This window comes from Seriola lalandi, unplaced genomic scaffold (assembly GCF_002814215.2).
Source record: "Seriola lalandi dorsalis isolate HSWRI2012SDOR001 ecotype SW California unplaced genomic scaffold, Sedor1 jcf7180002052274, whole genome shotgun sequence".
Lineage (NCBI taxonomy): Eukaryota > Metazoa > Chordata > Actinopteri > Carangiformes > Carangidae > Seriola > Seriola lalandi.
Genome location: NW_019522827.1, coordinates 1,475,431 through 1,498,393, shown reverse-complemented (window position 1 = coordinate 1,498,393; position 22,963 = coordinate 1,475,431). Strand labels below are relative to the sequence as shown.

The 22,963-nt window shown below is 41.0% G+C and overlaps 2 long non-coding RNA genes across 6 annotated transcripts in view; one reads left to right on the top strand and one right to left on the bottom strand.

Annotated features, from left to right (window-relative positions):
• Positions 1-3,587: 3,587 nt before the first annotated feature.
• The window catches only part of LOC111650431 (uncharacterized), a 53,021-nt gene continuing 33,645 nt past the window's right edge, over positions 3,588-22,963 (top strand). For 2 of the 5 annotated variants that reach the window (XR_015436838.1, XR_002760404.2), the window contains exons 1-2: positions 15,262-15,708; positions 21,687-21,740. This is a non-coding gene — a long non-coding RNA (uncharacterized LOC111650431). Of the gene's footprint in view, positions 4,436-5,273; positions 5,374-15,261; positions 15,709-21,686; positions 21,741-22,963 lie in introns of those variants that run through there. The other 3 variants (XR_015436840.1, XR_015436839.1, XR_002760406.2) reach the window with 3 other exon arrangements.
• On the bottom strand, positions 6,840-18,475 carry LOC111650433 (uncharacterized). Its single transcript, XR_002760407.2, has 3 exons — positions 18,257-18,475; positions 16,577-16,609; positions 6,840-8,313 (listed from the first exon to the last, which is right to left on the bottom strand). It is a non-coding gene; the product is annotated as an uncharacterized LOC111650433 (long non-coding RNA).

The window sequence follows — 22,963 nt, the reverse complement described above, 5'->3', positions numbered from 1 at the left end:
CATCTTAATTGCTGTCATCTTTACAGAAGTGGCTTACGGCTCCGAACTAGCGCCGCGATAACGGACTGTCCCAACACTTCGGACATTAGTAGGAGATTTACCACTAATCTCTTAATCATATGCAGCAATTCCCTTATTGTCGAAGTGAGCGTTTTATTTCACTCTTTGCCTGCATCATCTGTATGTCTGCGGCGTGTCTCTGCTCATTTTTACTTGACAAAGCTCAGAGTAAAAAGTCTCTTTCTCTCTTTTCTTCTCCCCCACTTTATTAATCACCATGAAGTGAAGTTGAGACAGATCTACCAGCTGGCTGAGGGAGGCCTGGTCCCTGCTTGCACGCCACTGCACACATGAATATCATTAATAACTTCATTAGCACTTCCTGACTATAGCCAACACTACAGTGGACTGTATGTATGTGTGTGTAAGAGAGTGTGTAAAGAGGGGGGGGATTCCTCTTGACTCTTGATTGCACACGGCTTTCTGGATTCGGAGGAACACATCTCCTCCAATTCCAGCTCGCCGTGTGATTGAAACAGTGTCTGGCCCGGACACCCCAGGCTCCCAGTCCCACAAGACGTATCGCTGTACAGTAACAGTACCCCTATTAAGATTCAAAAAGAGTTTGATCAAAGATAGACGTGCTCACTTCTCTAAGTCAAAGTGCATTATAGCACGGGGCTCTTTTTTAGCATGTAGCACAAAGCACTTAAACATCAAACATATGTAAATACTCTGCTTAATAATACAATCTCTGGGCCGATCTCGACCGGAATGAATGGTCAGAGCTGTCTCCTCTCATAGCGCGAGGATTGACGTTAAAAATCTGGAATATATAGGTAGTGGTAAAAAAGCTGAATAATAATCACAAACGCACTCCGTGATCTGATTATTCCCTCGTGAGGAAGTGTCATTCATGTCCATGATTGCGTGGAGGAAACTTTTTAAACCTTGCAGAGCAGCATGGTTTTTGTCAGCACCCTGCATTAGTTTTTTATGGACCTGCCAGTACACCCACCCAGTACGACTGGTGGTCACCACACTCCTCCTTAGGAACATGAGCCTTTTGGACTTTACTCAAGAGCACCTCAACGTTAAGAGAAATCAAATTCTGACCATTGTTAATGGATAAGTCTGGTGATTTTATATTCATTTCTGTATTTTTCTTATGATCAACAATTGTAATGAAAAGCAACAATGAGCTGAATCCTACTACTGCTACCTTCTCTGTGCTACAGACCTCCACTGTTATCCAGAAACAATTAAAAACACATCATCGAGCCACAGTGAACAACATTGTGATAAACATGGGCACTGTAGTTTATTTTGAGTCTAACCCACATAAACCATTGTGCTGCTGTCAATGCTCTCTGGCATTTTGAATCCACAGATAAAAATAGTCCCCAATAAATACATTTTTTCCTACAGTTTGACTAACATCTGAGAAAAACTACAGTGCCCAGAGTGTATATATTCATGACCCATTTTTTTATAGTTACATCCTCAGGAGGGACACACGAGCTTGTGGCTGAGTGCCACAGACAGGATAGGGAAGTCAGAAAGAATTGGAAGCTGGATTACTGTATTGTTGGTTTTGTTGACAGTTACAAACATATGGTGCATGTCCAGCTGCATCCTGCCCTTTAAAAGATTTTTTAAAAATAGATATCACGATTTGGACCTCATTTTTTGGCTTGTCCATCATTTCTGATAGAAAATTAGGACATACATAACATTGTTACCCAGTTTGCACAACAGTGTGATCTACCATAGAGCGCACAGTGAGGGATTACTACAGACATTACATCTGTGCTCAATTTCAGTTTTTACCTGCAAATAAAGCTTGTTTGCAACCCAACTGTTTCTTGCCCCATAGAACCTGATCGTAGTAATGCTGAACTTTTCCAGATCTCAGTGTGCGACAGTACTGGTAGAAACAATGGCCTAAAATACCACCCGAGTTGTGATAGACCGGAATCATCCTTTAATATGCTAGACAAGCTGGAATACAACTGCTTTCATTACGTTTTATTTAATACTCTCTTGTTTACTTAAGATTTCTCCGTCTGTTTTTTCTGCATGTGTCAGCAGGCATCCTGAAGTAAACGGCCAGAAAATATACTGCTGCTAATTAGATTATCTTTCCTCCAAATGCTTCAAAGATTTGGGGAGAGATAAAAATCAAGATCCGCTGACCCAGTAAATTATACTGACTGATTGTGCACCAAATTTCCTACAAGTACACAATCAGTCTTCGCTGGATCCAGACCAATTTGCACCTTTTAGCAGAGCAGACCCCAGAGCCAGAAACAGCTCGACTCTAATGCTCGCTGCACGACTAAACTCCTCTGCTCGAGCTCCCTTCTAATCACACGGGTCAAATGGAAGTTCACTGAGTAATATTCACATATGCGCCAATTTACACTGATCTCCTTCCTTTGCTTCATGTTTAATTATAACACAGAGTTAGAATCAACTCTTTGGCCGTGTATTTCATCAGGACAAATACTCTGTGGTCTTTTACACAGCAAAAAGTGAACACAGATGCCTTTTAAAAGTTAAAATGAGAGCGAGAGCCAAATCAACATTACAGAGAAGCTCCATGAGCTCCCTTTTTGATTTATTATGCCTGTTTCCCCTTAAATCTCAGTTGAGCAAAACTTTTTTTTTCTTTCTAGTAGTCGGTGAGTCTTTCTCTTGATCCATCTCGACTGTTTCAAATTCATTTCCCGCCCACCCCTCCCCTTCGAGCTCTGTCATTGGGGGAGACAGCTCTCTGTCTGTGATGCAAGCAAATTTGTGGTGATACCAACGCAAAGCGACACCCGGGGTGGGGACGCCCAGTGTGCTGATTCAGCCTGTGTGAAGAAGGAGGGGTGAAGGGAACGAAGGAGATTCGCAGAGAGGGACTCTGTGTAGCAGCCGAAATATCTTCAGCACAGCTCTGTGACAGAGGGACGGCTTTGTCTGAACAGGCTCACCAAACTTTAGACGCGAGAACAGATTAGAAATACACAAGTAGGAGGTTTGATTTCAACTGGAGATAAGTGGTTTACAGTAAAATACACTGCAAATGCTTCTATTAATAGCCTTCTTGTAAATGAGTCCTATTTTCCTTTCCCCATATATGTGCATTTTTTACAGTCCTCCAGTTCTTAAAGATCCTTGACCTCGCTTGACCTTTGAGCGTTCCACCACAAAGCAAGTGATTGTTCTGGCCATGGACATGGACAATGCATGTTTGTCATCTCCGGGAGCAGTGGTGGTGGTGGTGGTGGTGGTGGGGGGGTAAGAGATATACAGTAATCGTATTGTGCATTGACCAACGTTTGATTGCTTCATGTTCTAAGTTCTTTGAGGTCACTTGTTATAAGGGAAAAGAGTATGTTGTTATGTGATAAATACACAAATCTGACCACTCTTTATACTCATGCCTTTCCTGTTGTGCGCTCAGCTTTTCTTTTTTCTTTTTTTCACAGCACTGGCATTCGACTGCGGATGATAATGGTGGTTTGAAGTGTGAGGCCAACATGATCGTTTCATAAACAGAAAAGCAGCATTTGTCATGGCTGCTTTTGACAGCTCATGACAACATGTGATGAATAACACATGCTGTGAGTAAGAGAACCGCAGCAGGGCTGTGGGGATGGCCCAACAGACAGTCTGAATCGGCAAAGATCTTCTGGGTCAGCCGGAGGGATAAAACCCATAAATGGAGACCATCCAACAGCACTGACAGGGATCAGATGCAGTAATGTCCCGACAAACAACAGGGCCGGGCCACATGAGGTAAACATTAGATGCCACATGCAAAAATCGCTTGTGCACTGACACATGCAATGCACACCGCACAGACAAATATATGCACATAATGAATGCAGAACACACGTGTACATGTGCTTGAGCCACAGTTTTATTCATGCTGCATGTGTTTCTATGAATGTAGCAACAAAACAAGATTCCTGCTATATTTTGATATTTGAATCTGCAGCCAACTGTTTTTCATTTGCACTGGCTGGGGTGAGCTAGTCCATGGAGTCCCATGACCGAAAATAGACAGTTCATCTGAGTGTGTTATCAAGGCCTGCCCCACATCTTGTTAAGGCACGTCTGCCAGCCTATCTAAGCCTATCACTGTGCTCCAAAGGAAAACAAACAAGACCCACATACACATCTACAAAAACACTTGGCTGCATGGGCGCCCATCCTGACAGACTTGTCCTTAAAAAGCAGGTCACAGGTAAATTGAGGGGAGTCCAAAGCCTTGTTTGTGTCCCAGCATTGCCGGCCTCGTGTCAGTGTCAGGCTGACTTTCTTGCAGAACAGAGCATATGGGCCAGCTTTTGTCAAAAATAATAGGATGAAGTGCCAGACCTGAAGTGCCAGGGGAGCCCACGTGATCAGTTTACCTGAGATGACCCTTCTCCACATGAATGTGAGTCACCCTATGGGTGTTGCTGCAGTTTTTACTCCTCCTATAATAATGTAACATGACCCGCTGTGCACCTTAGACTAAACCACCAGCTGAATGCTTTGCTCTGGATCTTTTAAACCTATTTTTGATGTAGTCATGACTAAATTTGACCTCTTGTATGGGATCTTTGCCTGAGATATTGGAGTGCCTTGTGGTTTTTCACATATCACAGTGATTTCCTTTTAATTTGGCATTTGGCTTTTCCTTATACATTTTTGAGATATTTTGCCTTTGCAAGTGAAGAGCATAAGATCCTAGAGGCTGAATCAGTACATAAGTACCCATATTTATTGTAATGATCACAAAGACGTGCTTAACCAAATTGCACCCTCATGATTAAAGACTAAATATATGAAACATTTTATGAAATCATGTATAATCAGCAGACATAAGGAGGGCATACTCTAAGCTCAGTGTATTTTAAACTGTTGACTATGAGGAACACTACTCCACAGCTTTTATGGTAATGTTATAGAAGTTTGGTGTTGATACTATAAACTATCTTTTGAGTACCACAGGTACCAATTCCTGTAATGACATTAAATTTATATGACATGGGCTTTTATTGCAGATGTATCTCTGATAATACTGTAGATGATTACCATATGAAAATATGATAGCCCGTGTGGGTTGTGTCAAGGCCATAAAGAAATCATTTATCATCCAGTGACAAGAGAACTTGTTTTGTTAACCTCAAAAATAATTATTATTGATAATGATAATGATTGAAGAAAATAAGACCCACGGCCATCCTTCCACAGTTTGATGTGTTGACTGCTTTCTTCGCACATCGAACCAGGCCCTGAACTTGGACACATAAACTGCACTCTTAGACCTGCATGGGGTCTGACTGTTCATTGGGGCCGCTGGAGAACAGAAAATAGGCTGCTGCTGCTGCTGTGAGTACTTTTCTGGATCAATATTAAAATATGACTGAAATATTTACACATATGCAACCTGACGTCTAACAGGTAAAAATATGATGGGGTTATTTAATTTTGTTAGAAACTGAGTAATAATAAAGTCATCTTCTGGTGAGCTGATACATTTGGAAGAGTTGGACCCACTGGATCCATTAATGTCTTTAACTTATTGAGGTATCTGAGGGAAATTCTGGTAGACATTCTCCTGTGGCATTAGGTAGAGCTGTTAAATGCATTTGTTGCTAAATATTATTTCACAAATCCATGTCACTGTTAATATTTTAAAGAATAATATGAAGAATAATAAGTTATCTGAGCAGGACTTGGGATTTGTCTTCTCATTTATGAGGCATTTTCCAGGTTTCTCAGACATTTAGTTGATGTTTTCCCATGAAAAATAATCTGATTAACAAGAGAGATGGTGAAGTGCCTGAGGAGTTCATTTCACCATCGCCTTGTCCAACCTTTTTTTGCTGTCACTTGGCCGTTTGATGAATGGATCAAATAACCTTCGCGCTGACAAGATGGAGTTATAGACCCCTATCATATTATTTACCGAAAGGCCCTACATTTACAGTTGAACAGTCTCTTGGCATTAGACTATTATTAGTGACATATAGTATCTTAGCCAATACTTTCCAACATTAGCTCAAGCAATGTTAAAGCACTGGGAACTGGATCCACAAAATATTGTGTTCCTCTGCAAACACTGCTGTTCGTTTAATACAGACCCAGTTTCACTTTAACATGCAAGCCCCCAGAACTTGAGATGCCTGATGAAAGATAAATTATTAAAATGGTAATGTTTTAGGAGTTCTGGGTACTGCAGAATTATAAGAAAATACTCTCCTACAGAGTTTACAAGCCAGTGCCTCTAGAGTGTTAAGACATTATCAGATATCAGCTTGGGCTGATAGCATGCATGGATAATATTTTCAGTAGCTGATTTAGTGGGAAATTACATTATAATTTCATATTTGTAGCTCAAATATAATTAATAAGTTGCTACACATGAGCTGGATATGCATCCTAGTCTTATGCTCTTATATAAGAATGCATTAATTGTGGATTCAAACAACTAAATGTGCTGTACTTGAACTGTGAACTCATATTTCACCCAGTCACTGATCTGTGGTTTAAAACTCCACACTGAGCTATTGAAAACATCTTTCTCGCAAAGTAATTAGCAGGTTTCCTCTTGTAATTTGAGACACACCTCCTGAATTGTCAGTTGTTCGAACAGTAAATGAACCGAGATGGAACAGCGCTCTGATGACTGTAAAACATGTCTCTTATAAGGCTGCACCTCAGAGTTAAAGGTGGCTGCTGCAAAGTAACATCAGCTCATATTATCATAGATTGGCAGGCTGGTTATGTCCTCTCCATGTACTATTTCCATTTGTTCTTGATTACATACTGGATTCAGAAAGTATTCAGACCTCTTCACTTTTTACATACTTTATTGTGTTGTAGATTTAATCATAAATGGATAAAAAACCAACAAACTTAAATTTTTTACTTGCAAAAGTATTCTGACCCTTTGCAGTGGCACTCCACATTGTGATCAAGTGCATCTTATTTGCTTTAAAGATGGAGGAAGCCACTCCGGAGAAATACTGTTGTTATTTGAACTCAACAGCAGCAAAACAAATACACCCTTCCCTTCAGTGCTCCTTCAGAAACTCAACCCCTCTAATTCATGGACGTACATTGTCAAGGTAACGGCATTGTGGAAATCCAGATCGTCTTTGCTGAAGCAAAATAAACTGTGTAATATAATATGTCATTACAACAACAAACGACATGCACACAAACACAACATTCAAAGCACAATGGAATAAAATTACCAGAGGTTAATTGCCTAGAAAACAAGAGTGACAGAGATATTATCTGGCATAGGATTTCAAAGTATGCATCCAACCAAATAAATCCATTGTGCTGGCAAACTTGAATTTTCATGGCTAGAAAACCATTTGCACATTGTGCGGACAGAGCAAAACAACCAGACAACAAACTGTCGCTACAGTTGCAAGGACGCAACAGTTTCCAATGAACAGCACACTAGCTGCAGACAGTGATACTAACAACTCTTCTAAAAGCTAACATCACATCAACAACACATTTTCTCAAACTAGACAATAAGTCGAACATTCGTGGGCAAGTAATTTTACGTTACTAGACACACAAATGTGATACCGTTACATGCTTGCTAAGTAACCAGTTGGGATTAGCTATCACAAACATTATCAAACGGGACAAAAGTTTTTAAAGTTTTGACTGGCTTCGTCAGTCTCTTTACCAGCCCTCTCTGTGTGCCTGTCATTCAGGGTGTGGGCCAGTCACAGCAGATAAGTCCATAAGTGAATTTCTATCCCAGTTCAACCATTCCTTTTCCACGATTGGAAAGTCACACGAGCAAGGCTCTTTGCCCTTGCCTGATCATGGCACTTCCTTTTCAACTTGTATTCCTCTGACCTTCTCCTCTTTGGCTGTTCCTTGGCCATGACTCCTTCTTGACATTGCAAGTAAGTTGTGGAGTATACGCCGCCGTCACGTCACCATCCGTCACTGGTCTGCAGTTCCGATCAATCCCATTCAAAACTCCATACGGTCTGATGGTGACAGACGGTAGACTGCTCCTTCGTCTTCCCCTGATGATCCTTAAATTGGCACTATCCGTTAGCATGTACCAGATCTACAGCCTTTTGCTCCTACTTCCCACTTTTCCCATCTCTTCTTCTTTCCCTTGTCCTGTGTTCGAGCATGAACACCCCCTGTTGCTGATTGGCTGGAATAGTTGCTCTGAGCCACTCGTTTATTTCCCGTTTAAAGAGCCAAAGCTGTGTTGGAACACCAAAATTGTTTTTTTGGCACATGTACACAGTGGACAGCGAGTGGACCATGAGGAGATTTTGGCTGAAATGGACAAAAAGTGTATTAGATTAGAATCACCTACTCTACCTTTAATCTTCCTATAGATGTTTAATTTAATTGATTAGACCCACTGTAGAAAGGCATGCACCCATATACATAGGGTCCCATGTTAATTGATTAGACCCACTGTAGAAAGGCATGCACCCATATACATAGGGTCCCACAATTCACACTGAATCTCAGGGTAAAAACCAGGAAGTCTGAGGAATTCGCTGTTGACTTCCACAATAAAATTGCTGCAAGGCATAGATGGGCAAGGGTATAAAACCATTTCTAAAGCTCTGAATGTTCCCAGGAGCACAGTGGCCTCAATAATTGTGAAATGGAAGAAGTTTGGAACCACCATAACTCTTCATAGGGTTGGCCGTCCGACCAAACCAAGTAAGAAGGGCCAACAATCACTCTAACAGAGCTTCAGAAGTCCTCTGCAGAGATGGGAGAACCTGCCAGAGGGACAACCATCTCAGCAGCACTCCATCAATCAGGCTTTAATGGTAGAGTGGCAAGACAGAAGCCACTTTGAATAAAAGGCATTTGACAGCCCACTTGGAGTTTGCCAAACAGTATTTAATGCACTCTGAGCACAAGGAAAAAGATTCTCTGGGCTGATGAGACAAAAATTGAAGTCTTTTGGCAGAACTCCAAGCACTATGTCTGGTAAACACCTGGCACTGCACATCACCTGGCTAATAACATTCCTGTGGTGAACCATGGTGGTGGCAGCATCAATTTATGGGGGCAATCTCTGCGTTAGAGACAGAGAAACGGTAAGAGTTGAGGGAAGATGGATGCAGCCAAATACAGAGAGGTCCTTGAACCTGGTCCAGAGCGCATACAACCTGAGACTAGGGCAACAGGTCACCTTTCAGCATGGCAATAACTTGAAGCATACAGCCAAGAAAACACTGATGGCATCGCAACAAGTCTGTGACTGTCCTTGAGTGGCCCAGCAAAAGCCCAGGCTTAAACCCGATGGAACATCTGTGGAGAGACCTGAGGAAGTTTACAGAGGCTTCCCATGCAATCTGACTGAGCTTGAGAGGATCTGCCAGGAAGAAGGGGATAAACTGCCCAAATACAGGTGTGCAAAGCTTGTAGAGACTTACCCCGGAAGACTAGAGGCTACAATTGCTTCTAAAGGAGGCCTCTACAAATCCTGAGTAAAGGGTCTGAATACGTATGTAAATGAGAGATTTAAACTTTAGATTTTTAATAAATGTATAAAATTGTCTAAAACCCTGTCTTCACTTTATTGTGCTGGATTGTTTAGAGTAGATTGATAAGCAAAGTGGCAATTTTACCCAATTTAAATGAAATCTTCTCCCTGTCTTTTTTCATGTATTAAATTTAATTAAATTGATCTATTCATTTTGCAAATAGATAATTGGCCACTGCAGAAAACACTCATTCACACTAACTGTCACTCGGATGTCTGCCTGCCGCAAGAGTTGCATTCAAAAGTTTGCCTCCATTGCAGAGTATAGTCTGTCAGACCAGCAACCAGGTTTTAATAAATGACTACATAAATAAATAAAGTTGAACTTATACACTCAATCCATTATTATGATTTAAAGCTCCAACAACACGCACACGTTTGAATAAATAAAAGGACCAATGAGGTATGCAGTAAACCCTTGCTTCAGCACTCTGTCAAACATGCTTAGCGTGCACAGAGTGCAGTTCACTGTATGCCACATCAAAATTTTCCAACAGGATATTAAACTGATTAAATTACATGAGACACTGAAAGAAGTGTAATGACATTAAAATTATCATCCAACTGTAGAGGACAGAAAAAAAGACACATTTGTTTGCCAATTATGTTTTAATGTGTTTTTGTGTCATTTAAAAAAAAAAAAGTATACTAATAGCTTTAAAAAGGAAAAAGGAAAAATGTTAAGCAAACAAATCATTAGCTTAAATAACAACTTTTAGATTTAACATAAACAGAGTGTAATAAGTGTGGCTCTTACTATTTTAATACTTTAATTACTTACATTACATACTAAAATTACTTAATTTTTCACAAAATAAAATGATGGCATTTCAAGCTACCAATCTAACACTTTCTGTATGAAAACCCCAAGTGATACATTACATTATTCAAGAAATTGGTGTGGGGTTTATGAAGAAGCCGTGGGAAAGGTAGTGGCAGGTCCACCCAACACATCACCGTGAACTGAACTAATTGAAGATTATGGTGGGGAGTATGCCATGCCTCTGCCAGCAGATAATCCCTCATCAGCTGCCGTCTGGACTCAGAATGAGGAGTACATTTCATGGAGGGACTCCCCCCATGGAGCTGCAGAAACTGAGAGGCAGCCCTCTTTAATTACTAGCCTCACTAACAGCACTCAGAGCTGGTGGAGTACAGAGACCGGGGCGGGACAGCGGACTGAGGTTCTGGGGTGGGGGGTGGTTGAGGGAATGCCTAACCCCCTAACTGTGGAAAACAGGAACAATGAGATTTTGTTTAGACTGAAGGCTCTGCAGCTTTGCCTCAGTTGCCATTGTCTCCCGGGCTTTTTCTTAAGCCCTCGCAGGTTACAAATCCAGACGCATATTGAGTCATTCATGCATCTGTCAATGACAGGGTGAAGCCCACGTAGGGACTCCTGCTGGGAATTTAATGAACATGTTTTCCTAAGGAGGTAGCTCTGAAATTTAGCAGACTAGCACGAGGGAGAATGTGAGAAAGTTAGCGACAGCCAAGAGTTTGAGGTCCGCTGCCAGTTTTGGTTTACAGACTTGTTTGATTTCATGCAGCATTTTAGGGGGTGTATTGTCAGTCAGGTTGGTGGTCTGGGCACCAAAAAACTACTGAGATCAAACATTGCCTTCATGTCATTCACCCCCAATGCACAATGCTCAATTTACTGATTAATACATTCTTTTTGCAAAAAAAATGTAGTTGCATTTTCTCAATCCAAAGCAAATGAAGGCCTCCACAACAAATTTGGAGTATACAGAGTAGAAATGAGGTCCAAACACCAGTGAGAATGGTCTCTTTGTGCAAAGTGGCCTTATTCAGAGGGTGGAGGGTGAGCGTGGAGAACTTCAGCAAAGCATTCTGTTTACAAATAAGCATGGCTTAGTGTGCAAAGAGCCTCCAGACAGTCTTAGGTCAAGGAGCATTCAAGCAAAACATCTCACCACAGTCAGAGGCGACCTCATCGCTTTACCCCATAGCTGGAATTCACATGCTTATGGACGATGGTAAACTCCATTGAATTTGAGAGAAGGCAATGAGACAAGTAAGTCGTAATCCTTAATCTAAATATCAAGTGGTTTTGCATTTGCAAACATGTTGTGTCTGGACTCTTGATCAAGCAGCATAAGAGATTCATTGTGTGAAGCAGAGTATAGAAACAGGGTAAGGATCTGTGCATTCAGGGTCCGTCACACAATTGTCGAGTGACTTTAGATCAAAAATAAAAAAAATTAGCTTTTCCACTCGTGTGGTGCTGGGGTGGGCGGAGACCATGAGCAGCTGTCCTGGGCAGAAAAACAAATCTCCCATTATCACAAGGTCAGTATTGATTTGTGCTTCTGGCATAATATTTGCAAATATTATCTTTTATAAATAAATAAATACAGTGATGTAAATCCTATATATCATTGCATGGAGGAAAAATATGTCAAAACTTGTCAGATCAGTTTTGACTTTTTTAAAAATACACTATGATAAATCGTACAGCACAGCAAACAAGTAACACAATTATTTATGCAAGTCCTGAAAACCAGGACATAACCAAAACAAAAGGAGTTTGCATTCCTTTTGCATTCAGAACATGGGCATGAGGTCTTCCTTGTGGAAACACAAAACCATATCATGCCTTCAAGTGCTGTAAACTGTGGCCTTTTTCTCTCCTTAAGCTGCCTCAGGAAATTCCCTTATGAAGCAGCATGAAAGCTCTGCCTGACGTACACAACACTGACAAACATGCCCACTGATGAAACAAAGCTAAATACAGCTGAAACTAATGCGACTGCTCTGATCCAGTGGTCAGCATGTAATTAATCAGAGCAGTGAGGTTGAGCAGAAGTCTCTCCTGAACAGTGTAACATCAAGTCGACAGAAATGATTTGATTTAACAGGCAGAATCATAGTTGTGTCTTTGTCCTTGAGTCTGCGTCTGGAGCTGCCAGACAGGGTGGGTGTTGAGGGCAAAAACTTCTTCCAGAGACTTTCTGTGTGGAGCCCGTGTCAGCGGTCCGAACATACACTCTGGCCAACTACACTTCTGCAGACCATCAACAGAGCTGACAATCTCATCTCATGACATCAAGATTCAAATTGTTTTGAAAGAGCCATAACTTAACTTACAATTAAAAAAACAGCATTAAGTTCTTGATGCTGTTAAAATAGCTCTTTGTGAGGTGCATTATATTGCACACACACACCCACAGATTTTTTTTTGCAGGTGCTGGGCATGCAATTCGAAAAATGAAAAATACTCGTCACTCTTGTTCACAATTGTTTTTTTACTTCACAAGGACATTACTGACGCTTCAACCACACAGGATCCTCTTCAGGCGTTATTCTTGCTCCCTTATTTATGGCCAAACACAGCAGATCTGATGTCACACAGCCACACAATTAGGCGTGCAACTAATGATTATTTTTATTATTTAAATAATTATCATTTATTTATTCGTTTGGTCTTTAAATATTGGAAAACTCAATAAACAACTAAGCAGCTGGACCTGGAGAATATTTGGAATTATATTTGGTTAACAAAAATGACTTTAATGATTAATTGTTTATCAAATCTATGCATTTTAATTTTCTGTTGACTGTTTCGGATCTCACACAAAAATGAAGCTTGATTTTATTGAAAACAACACTTAATGTTAGTCTACGCTGAATGAAAGAATAAGAGCTACTTTTTTAATCTGCTGTTTTATATCGATATGAATGAGCAATTCTGCCATATCTACCGTACAGTATTAGAGGCAAACCCTCGAAACCTCCAACACCCCACAGTGCATTGCAGCCACGAGTTACGGTGCATTAAGTGGTAGACACATCCCTCTGTTCACGAGAAGTTGGCTATACTAATATGCCCGTATTCTGACCCTCAGTGAGAACAACAAGTTCATACCCCTCATCCAGGAAATGTAGAAAATCCGAACAGAAAAAGAGACAAATCAGGCAAACATCAAAACAATGAAACTGGGACAAATTCTGTAAAATTTGTCGATACAGCAAAGGAAGACTGTACAAAACACTGAAATATTACAAAAAGGCCTGAAACTGGACCATTTGTCCCACTGCATTTAAATGGAACTCACCAAATATCATTAAGTGGAAGGAAGTTCATTCTGATAACAGTCAGAAATCCCTGACGTGTTACGTCATTTCCTTTGGCATAAGCCCATGGTGCCTAACTCTTGCCCTGAGCACGCTGCTCTGTGAACCCGATCACCCCGCCCAGTAATCCTCGCTCTCCTAACTGTGGTGATTTTGTCACATGAACTGCATAGCCTGAAAGCTGTGCACGCACAGCCTGTCGAGGACACGTCACAAACGACGGTCACACTCATGCTCGGCTAATCTCATTACCCTTGTCTCCATGCAGTATGGGGTCAACAGGGTTGTGCTGCTTGTGCCACCGCGGTGCACCGAGATCAAAACGATCATGAATTTCGGTGAGGCTTCACAGAAACATGAGTCACCTCAGTATGAGAGGTGGTTCGTATTAATAGCGGCTATCAAGAGGCCTAAGTTGCCTGCAGCCTCAGAGCAAAACATGTTGCTGGGTAAAAGTTGTTTGTGTGTCCCTGGATGAAAAGTCAGTGCAGCCTGTGTATAGTGTCTGTCAAGTCTGGTATTTTAGAGCAGTTTGTACAACAGGTGCAACTTAAGATACAGTGAGAGTTATTCTGAGTGATAGCTCAAATCACCATTAAAACATCTCCAAGGCCACTCGGTCTGTCTGAAGGGTTGCAGAGTGAGTAACTTGACTGCTTAAGTGCACTATGCACAGAGGACACTTGGTGCTTGACTGCTGAGCTCACAAATGTGATTGTGTTTATACCAAACATCCACTCAGAAACACCTGCAATACAACTCACCAAATTTGATGAAAACGAATAAACTGTATTTTCTGCAGCTGTAATGCAACTGCTTGCATACTGCACACAAAGCCTTCACTCAGGTTCCACAATGCATGTACAAACCAGGGCGTCTATCTGGCAATATACAGCAGGAATTCAAAAGTAGAACGATTTAAAGCAAAAAAAAAAAAAGAAAAAAAAAAAAACTGGTGCTCACAATAATTGCTCTGCAATCTGTCACATTTTGCATCGATCACAGGGCGGTGGCCACAGCTGTTTGACAACATGATGTAACACTAATAAGCCTTTATCACAAGTGCAGTAGTTGATGAGGTGATTTTGCATTACCAAAAACTTTTCTGACCAAATTGAACCTTTCTGACTTTTTAATTCCTGTGAAGTAAATAAATGTACTGGAATCCCTCTTCAGCTAAAGTGTGTATTAAGATATACATCACCAGTTGGTTCATGTTTCCTCTACTGCTTTACATAAATTCCCCTTCATTTTGAGTATGTTGTGCTGATTAAGTATGACAGTGATGATTTTTCTGCATTAACCATAAATATCAAAGTAAATGAACTTCAGGCCCAGCTCATGGAGCAAATTCTACAAAACATCCCTGCATGAGGCCCTGTAGGTCATGTCCTAACCTCTTCAATAGAGCAGATATGTGGTATTGATCAGTTCCCATAGCATCAAATATTGACTCATAATATGAAGCTGAAACTCTGCAGTCATTGTTCCCCAGCAGCAAAACGCTCTGAAGCCACATGCGCACCAGGACCTGAATTCCCCACAGAAAACAATTATCAAAAACGAAACGAGGCCAAATAAATATTTTGGTTCCCCACAAACGTTACCAGTCAAAACCCTTGTTGGCTGTGATAATAAGTTGCAGTCCAGCCCTTATGCACAGTGTGGTGAGTCAGACTCGCCATGCAGCCGTGCGGAGATATTGGGGACAGCCTGCGCAGCGGATGAAACAGATGAAAAGCTTTCGCTGGGATGTGAATAATCCCATCCTCGCGACAGTCGTCGGACCACCTCGTAGATTATAACTCGGCTGAGGATCACTTTCTAGGCTGTTTGAATTAAATGAAGAGCAGCGGCGGCGGCGGTGACACGCACGCAGTTCTTCAGTCGACCTTCTTCCTGGACACTTTGCGAAGCGCCAAAACAACACGAAGCAGCTGCAGCCGGAGAGGAAGCCTCAACATGCAGCTTTTTCCTCGGTTTCCACTCCTGCCTGTTGCACTGTGGACGCTGAGGAGGAGACTTTCATCTGACAAGCAACAAGCACATGGTGCGTTGTTATGGTGAGTCCACTGCAACTTTTCTTTGTCCCTACGACAAGTATTTCACATATGACTGATTCTGAATATCTCATCAAAAAGTGAAGTTAAAATCTTAAATAAATGTACGTTTTTATACTATAGGAGCCATTATCATATTCTTAGAATATTTATAGTGGGACTTGAAGTGTGGCCTTTGTGCACAGTAGAGACTGTACGTTGATTTTGTCTTTAAGGTAATTTTTTTAAACTTGTGTTAAAGTTGCTTAAAAGCCAGTTAAATCTCTCTGCATATCACTGACATGAGGTTAGATTATCCTATTTAATATTATGATAATGACTTTGAGATTTTATAATTTATACTAGTACTATAAACTAAATGTTGCACTTGTGCTGTGGTGGAGAGTTTATTCCTGTTGTGGTTCTTTTAGTTAATTTCCTGTATTTGTGCACAGTGCCCCTTGTTGGAAGATGTCATATGACTGAAGGTTCAGTGTCATGAGAAGAAAAACAAAAAACAAACAAACAAAGGTTTAGTTTAACTACATCACACCCAATAGTGTGAAGATTCCGTGTAGTTTGTGCAGCTGATGAGTGCAAACACGAACAAAACTACAGCACAGATTAATTGAAGTCATTCAGCACCATAGTTATCAGTTTAAAATCTTAAAAGCCACATGTAATTTTGTAATGATACCGGATAATGCGATGATGAGGGATGTTGCAGTGTCAAGAAAACAGAAAATTGTAAGTACAGTGTTTCAGCTAAGTCATTTTGCAGAACGTTCATGCATCATTAAGAAGTGAGGCAAAGGTGCAGCATTAACAGTTTAAAAGTACATAAAAGGTGTTGTGCGGGAACTCTTCAGAAATATACATAAATATAACTTACTGAGTTGAAATGAGACTGCAAGGTCAGACCGACCTATAGAGGAAGAACACTTGATAAGAAATTATTAAAACCATAAAACATCAAAGTAATAATTGTCAAAATACAGCACACAGTACACATTAAAGTTACGTTAATGTGTGTTAGGATAATAGTGCCTTGAGATGCATTATCTTGTGTGAATCAATAGGTGCAATAAATTGAAGTATAGTGTGTGTATGTATATATAAATATATATATATATATATATATATATATATATATATATAAAAAGAGAGTCACTTGTCAAAAAAAAAATCTCTGACATTAGTTGTTGATCTATAAAATGAAACTGCAACTTATTTATTTTATATTTTCTGCAGCTTGTTATGCATTGTTATTGTTGTTGTAAATTACCCCTGTGTGAGGCAAAAAACATATACAATATACATAAACACTATCACTGAAATCAATCTAATGAGACCTTTCTAAGACCTCTCGCCGATGTCCTCGCATAACCGGACTACACCGCTTTAACAGTGTCTGTGGAATTCAGAAACAGCTGGAAATCTCTCATTTCAGCATGACAACATCTTTTATGCTGCACATTTTCAAGTCGATTAAAGATGAGTGAGGGATTTTCGTCAGAGCGAAACTGAACAACAAACTTCTGAGTAAAACTGCACATGAGAGCTGGTGATAACTACAGCAAAGCTTTTGTCGACAAATCATCTTTTAAAAAGTTGAAACAACCCCCCACTTGTCATTCAGCTTCATGCAGGACCCTGCAGTGCTGAAAACAGTTTTTGCAGCCAGTGCCACAGCGATGCTCAAATTTCTGTCACCTTTTGAAATGAGTCCTTTAACCCTTGTGTGGTTCTGAAGGCTTTTGACTGGTTTCTATCCTCGTCTTTATGGATTTACCTGGATTTTCAGTTTCCTGCAACAACATGAGAGCTTGTATAATATGACACGGGCTGCTTATTCTGCCTACACGTCCATGCCTCTGTCCAGACGTGTGTGTGTGTGTGCGTGTGTGCATATCCCGTTCTGTATTCTCTTCTCCAGTTCTTTATTGCTTGTAGAGCTCATCAGTTAATAGCTGTGTGTAGTGCGGAGCTCACTGGATGCACATTGGGTGAATCATTAATTATATTACAGCAGCTATTAAAAGATTTCTGAGTATAATCTGATGAGTAAGCAGCGTCTCAGGATTGACAGTGAAGAGATAATGGTTTAGTCTGACAGTAAAATAACTAACACTGTGATAATAACTTTCATGCAGTAGTTTGTGGTGAATACATATTGTTTTGTTCCTTAATGTGCTTCCTCGATCTCCTCATTTTCACTGATCGTTCTTTTGATCTAATATAATATCTGCTGCATATCACTGATGAAATACAAAACAGCTGCACAAATATTTACTGTCAGTGGTAGCAGCACAGTTATGAGCGCATAAAAAGCTCCCGGCAAAAGCATACAGAAGGCTTTTATCTTTTCTATGTAACCTAATGCTTAATGTTTGCTTAGTGCAAGATCTAATTTTACTCTGAGACTTAATGAGTGGATATTTACAAAGGGAGCTGCACTCCTGCAACACAAGCTTATATCATGATGTGCTGATGCACATGAGCAAGCTGCACGATAATATTTTCTTGTTGTAAAAAGATTGTATTATTTTGTGACACTTATCGATGTACTTACTGCTGTAGTTCATTGGTTTTCGGCATATTGTTTTAAAGCATCTGAAGTCTTTTGTTGGTGGTGAACAAATAACGACAAACGCGTTTGAGCGTCTTGTACTTGGCTGTGCCGCAGCAGACTGTTGACTGTCATCCTGCAGTGGGAAGAAGGAACAGGTGAACATTATCAGGCAGCTGAGCCAGACAAGCCAATAAACCAGCCTCAGGACACTGCTGACTGATGCAAAACTTGCCTGTAGTCCTCCCTCATTCCTCCACTGTGCTGCTGCTGCACTGAAAACTGAGTATAAGCTAAAAAAAACACTGTTTGTACCATAGTTGTGGTGCAAGCAGTTAGTGTACAGCACAGAGTACAGTATATGTAAAATGGCACTTAACCAGCTCGGCTTTTTCTCATTTGGCTTTTTTTCTTGTGAAGAATTGATGTGTGTGGTTTCCCCCTGTGACTTTGAAAACGTCTTCTTAAAGTAGTGCATGTTTTTATCTGTGTCTGTGTTTGGGGCTTTTATGTGCATGACCTAATTCCACAGTGAGCAAAGAATCTGCAGTGATGGCTGCGTGGTCATGTGTATGTGTATGCTTGTGTGTGTGTGTGTGTGTGTGTGTGTGTGTGTGTGTGTGTGTGTGTGTGTGTGAGTGATCGAGTGTGCACACATTCTCCTCCCTCCCCCATTGCTTCCTTGTAAAGCCGACAGAGAGCACACTAAGTTCATCTAAGGACAGGGAAATGCTTTTCTTTCCAGTGTGAATCATTTTGGAAAAATGAGCCTCTGGACTGAATTGCCCTAGCAATTTGGCATGTTTCTCCATTCTGCTTCATTGTCTATTTTGGCTGAACTTGCAGTTCTTCATTTCACTGCCAAGAAAACTTCAGGTCCTATACAACAGGCAAAGCCAGTTTCTGAGTCAACCGCGGCCTGTAAGCAAATAAAATAAATCTCTGCAGAATACGGCCATAGCTTCCTGTTTAGCTGTGAATTCCAAAGAGAAAAGAGTGAGCCATGTCTGTACTGTAAATCCAGTGTTCCCCACTCCTAGAAACAGTGTGGAAAATCCCCTTCTGTTAAGCTTTACGCCTACAAATAAAATTGTGCAGGGTACATGACACTAGCCCACTTGTTATAGATGTTTTTTAATATATTTACATTAATACCCTTCCTCTTTTTAAAAGCCATTTTTAAAAAAAAAAGGTATCTGCACTCGCACTTGGAGAACAAAACTCTGCAGTGCAGTGAAAAGAAAGTGTGAGTGGGAGCGGTTTTGGGATGTAGACAAGAAGGAAGGGAGGGAGATGGAGGGGGGCGAGTTTTTTAATTTTGCAGTCAGTCAGCCCCCTTATAATTCTGCTGGTTCCCCCATCAGAGGGGAGAGGGGAGAGGGAGTGGCCTGTGTTGAGGTTTGGGTGAACCAGTGGTGGTGGGCTGTGGCAGCCGGCAGCTGGGCTCTCGCTTCCTATGTCCTCCAGCTCCAGCCTGAATTATGAAGGCTGGGGAATGGCACCCAGCCTAATTACAATGACTGATTGCCCGTCCGTTGGCATTTCTCAGACGGTGATTGTCGTGTGTGTAGGATACGAGTGGAAGGAGGAGGGCCATTTCTCATTGGCCTTCCCCTTCCTTTCTTTGCATGAGAACAGCCAGAGATTGAGATGTGATTGGTTGGAGAGAAAAGAGATGTTTCATGATTTGGCAAGGCAGAAATGGTGGAAAGCCAGAGACAGGTGATGTTGCACTGATGGTGCATTGTAGCCTATTGAGTCTTTGGCTAAAAATCCATAAAAAAAGAAAGGAAAAAAAGCTGTGTGTTACACCACAAAAGACGCATTAAATGTTATTTTTGCTGTCGTTTAGAAATACTTTAATACCTGTAATCCTTTCAAAATGTTTTTGATGCTGATAATATATAATCATATCTTGCGATGAAAGAGGAAACCTCCACTGATCCTTAAACGTGTCAAATCTTCAACCTGTTGACTTCTTACTGTGTATCCTAAGGGTTTTCTTCATCTATTCCATCGGCTTTGTAAAAATGGAAATAAAAAAAAAAAGGAGAACGAAGAGGTCTTGAATTGGCCATTTGTATGTCAGCAGAGCACTCAGAGGTGTGATGTGTGTGTTAAGTGGGAGCTGGTTTGAGTTGGTCTGCCCTGCTTTGTCCACTGCTTTGGCTTTTGTTCCTCCAGTAATGAATTGTGGAAGCCTTGGCTTCAGCCGGAGTGTCTCATAGCAACTGAAAAGAGAGAGGGAGAGCTGGTAAATGGAGGAAAGGGCCAGGGGAGATCATGTGTTTCTTTAAAAAGGGCAACACAGACCAGACCATCGTTTGGGCATTTCATGAAGACGAAAAAATTCAACTGGACAATTGGATCTCGTAACTGACACATAATTATTTATTACCATTTATTTCAAATGACAGCGTTTTCGGGCCGGAGGTAGCAGCATGTGCTCCCTGAAATATTTCTAATTTTTGAAAGATTTATTTTATGACTCCCTAGACTGCATATATAATGTAATGCAATAATGGAGTGAAGTGATGAGACCATAACATTAAAAAAACAAACAGGAAATGCACAGACGCAGACAGTCTGGTGTGATGACAGAGACCGTCCTTTGAATGAAACGTCAGTCCAGCCTCTGTGATCAGTCCGTCCCTTCACCTGTCGCTGCGACTCTTCAAGTTAAGTATCTTGAATATCTAGTGGCTGATTAACTGAAATCTAGTACCACTCTGTGCTCGCAGCAGCTCTCAGGTCAACTGGCGACTCTCGTCTGAACCTGTGAACCTGTGTGTGTGTGTGTGTGTGTGTGTGTGCGTGTGTGTGTGTGTGTGCGCACACGTGTGTGTGTGCGTACATGTAGAGAGTGTTCACATTCTCATTTGTGTGAATGCACACGAGCACATTTGAGTATATGTGTGTGTGTGTTCACACCGGGACAGTTCTTTATTAACTGGCGGCCAGTGCTGAAGCCCGGCCATGTTTGCCCTGTGACCCAGACACTACCTGTCTGCTGCCATGGTTACAGGGACAGAGCAGGTTTAGTGGCCTGACTCCAGGGATTACTTTCCCTGGTCTTAACAATCAGGCCTGTGCCCCAGTGGCTGTAAAATGGACCAAACTGCACCCTAACAGTTAAAGGAGCTCTGCAGTTTGCCCTGGTGGCCTTTAAAACTGTCCTAAGTGCTGTGTAAGGGATTAGACCTGTACAACGTAATTGCTCTGGTGTCAGTGGCTGTCCCTTTGTGATTTGGTTCACTTGTAGTGATAAGCTCTCATAAATGAAAGAGCTCATGGCGCACACTGGATTCCGGTCTGAGGTACTTGAGCTAAAACACATGTTGAATCCATTTTCTTTGTCTTTGAGAGCTAAAGATTTTGTCACCAACTACAATTATAAATATTTCACCGTCACTGACTATATTTCTTCTTTCAGTTTACCCAGCAGATCAATGAATAGCGAGAAAACAGAGGCCCTGAAACAATCACTGTGAGTACATTCTATACACAGAACTTGAACCCAATAACCTGAGCATCTGTGAAATATAAGAGTCGAGCATTCAATTCTAGTTTTTTAAAAACCTATAAATTAGCATCTTTGCTGTGTAGTGTGTATAAGAGCGATTTGTTTCATCTGTTTAGTAACTGAGATGATGAAACGATTGAATTACTGATTGTGCACACTATAGACAAAATAACAGAAGCTCTATTTTGTAATAACATTACGATATAATGCAATGAAAGGCATTTATTTTATTGCATTACAGTATATTTGACAGATGCTAATTTAATTCTGTTCAACATTTATATATGTTCTACATCACGCATCTGCTGTGTAACATGACGCTGACATTACACGTGAGCGATGGTTCACTGTGCAAATGTCTGCACGAGCTGATCTACTTATTGAGGCCTGGCTATTACACAGTGGCAGTTCTCAGTCTCTCTCCCGTCGCACCTTCATTCCAACTAGTTCCAGATCAGACTGTAACTACAAGAGAAGATTAGAATAAAGTGCACAGGTCGTTCTTCCTCCTTCTTTCCGTGTCAGTGACCTTGGAAATGATTGAAAATGGTGGACGGGCTTGATTTGCTGCCCACCCCAAGAAGCTGGTCTTGTCTGGCTGACCAGATTGGTGGTGACATTTTTATTGCCATTCACTGACTGTTCGTTGTTATTTATGTTGTCTTTGATTTAGTGATCGAACGTTTGGGTTAAATACCCCACATGGCTGCCATGCCGAAGGCTCTGGAGCTAGCTGGTGCATTGAGGGTCAGTATACTCTGGCCTAGATTTTTGGTGACTTAGCAGAATCACAAAGACCTCTCTTTTTCTCTCCAGTGACTTGCAGTCTTACAGGTGTCCACCAGATGCTGCAGGCTGCCTGCGCTGTCCCTTGCATGTCATCCAGTGGAAGATGTAATATCCACTTTGGAGCAAAAGGGTTGGAACTGTTTCCATGGTGTTTGGATTAAATGTAATTTAGTTGTGCATCATAGAAAATAAGTCTCATTTTGGGCTATTAAGTAGCTTTGATGATACATCTTTTACAGAGAATGGACTGAGGGCAGTGTGACTGAAGACGTGTATTTAATTCCATTCGTTTAATTCAAGTATTTGGAGGGATGATGAAAGACGAAGTTTGATAATAAAACATTATAATATGTCAGTTATTACCACTTTAACCACAGCTTTCAAATTATAGTCATGCA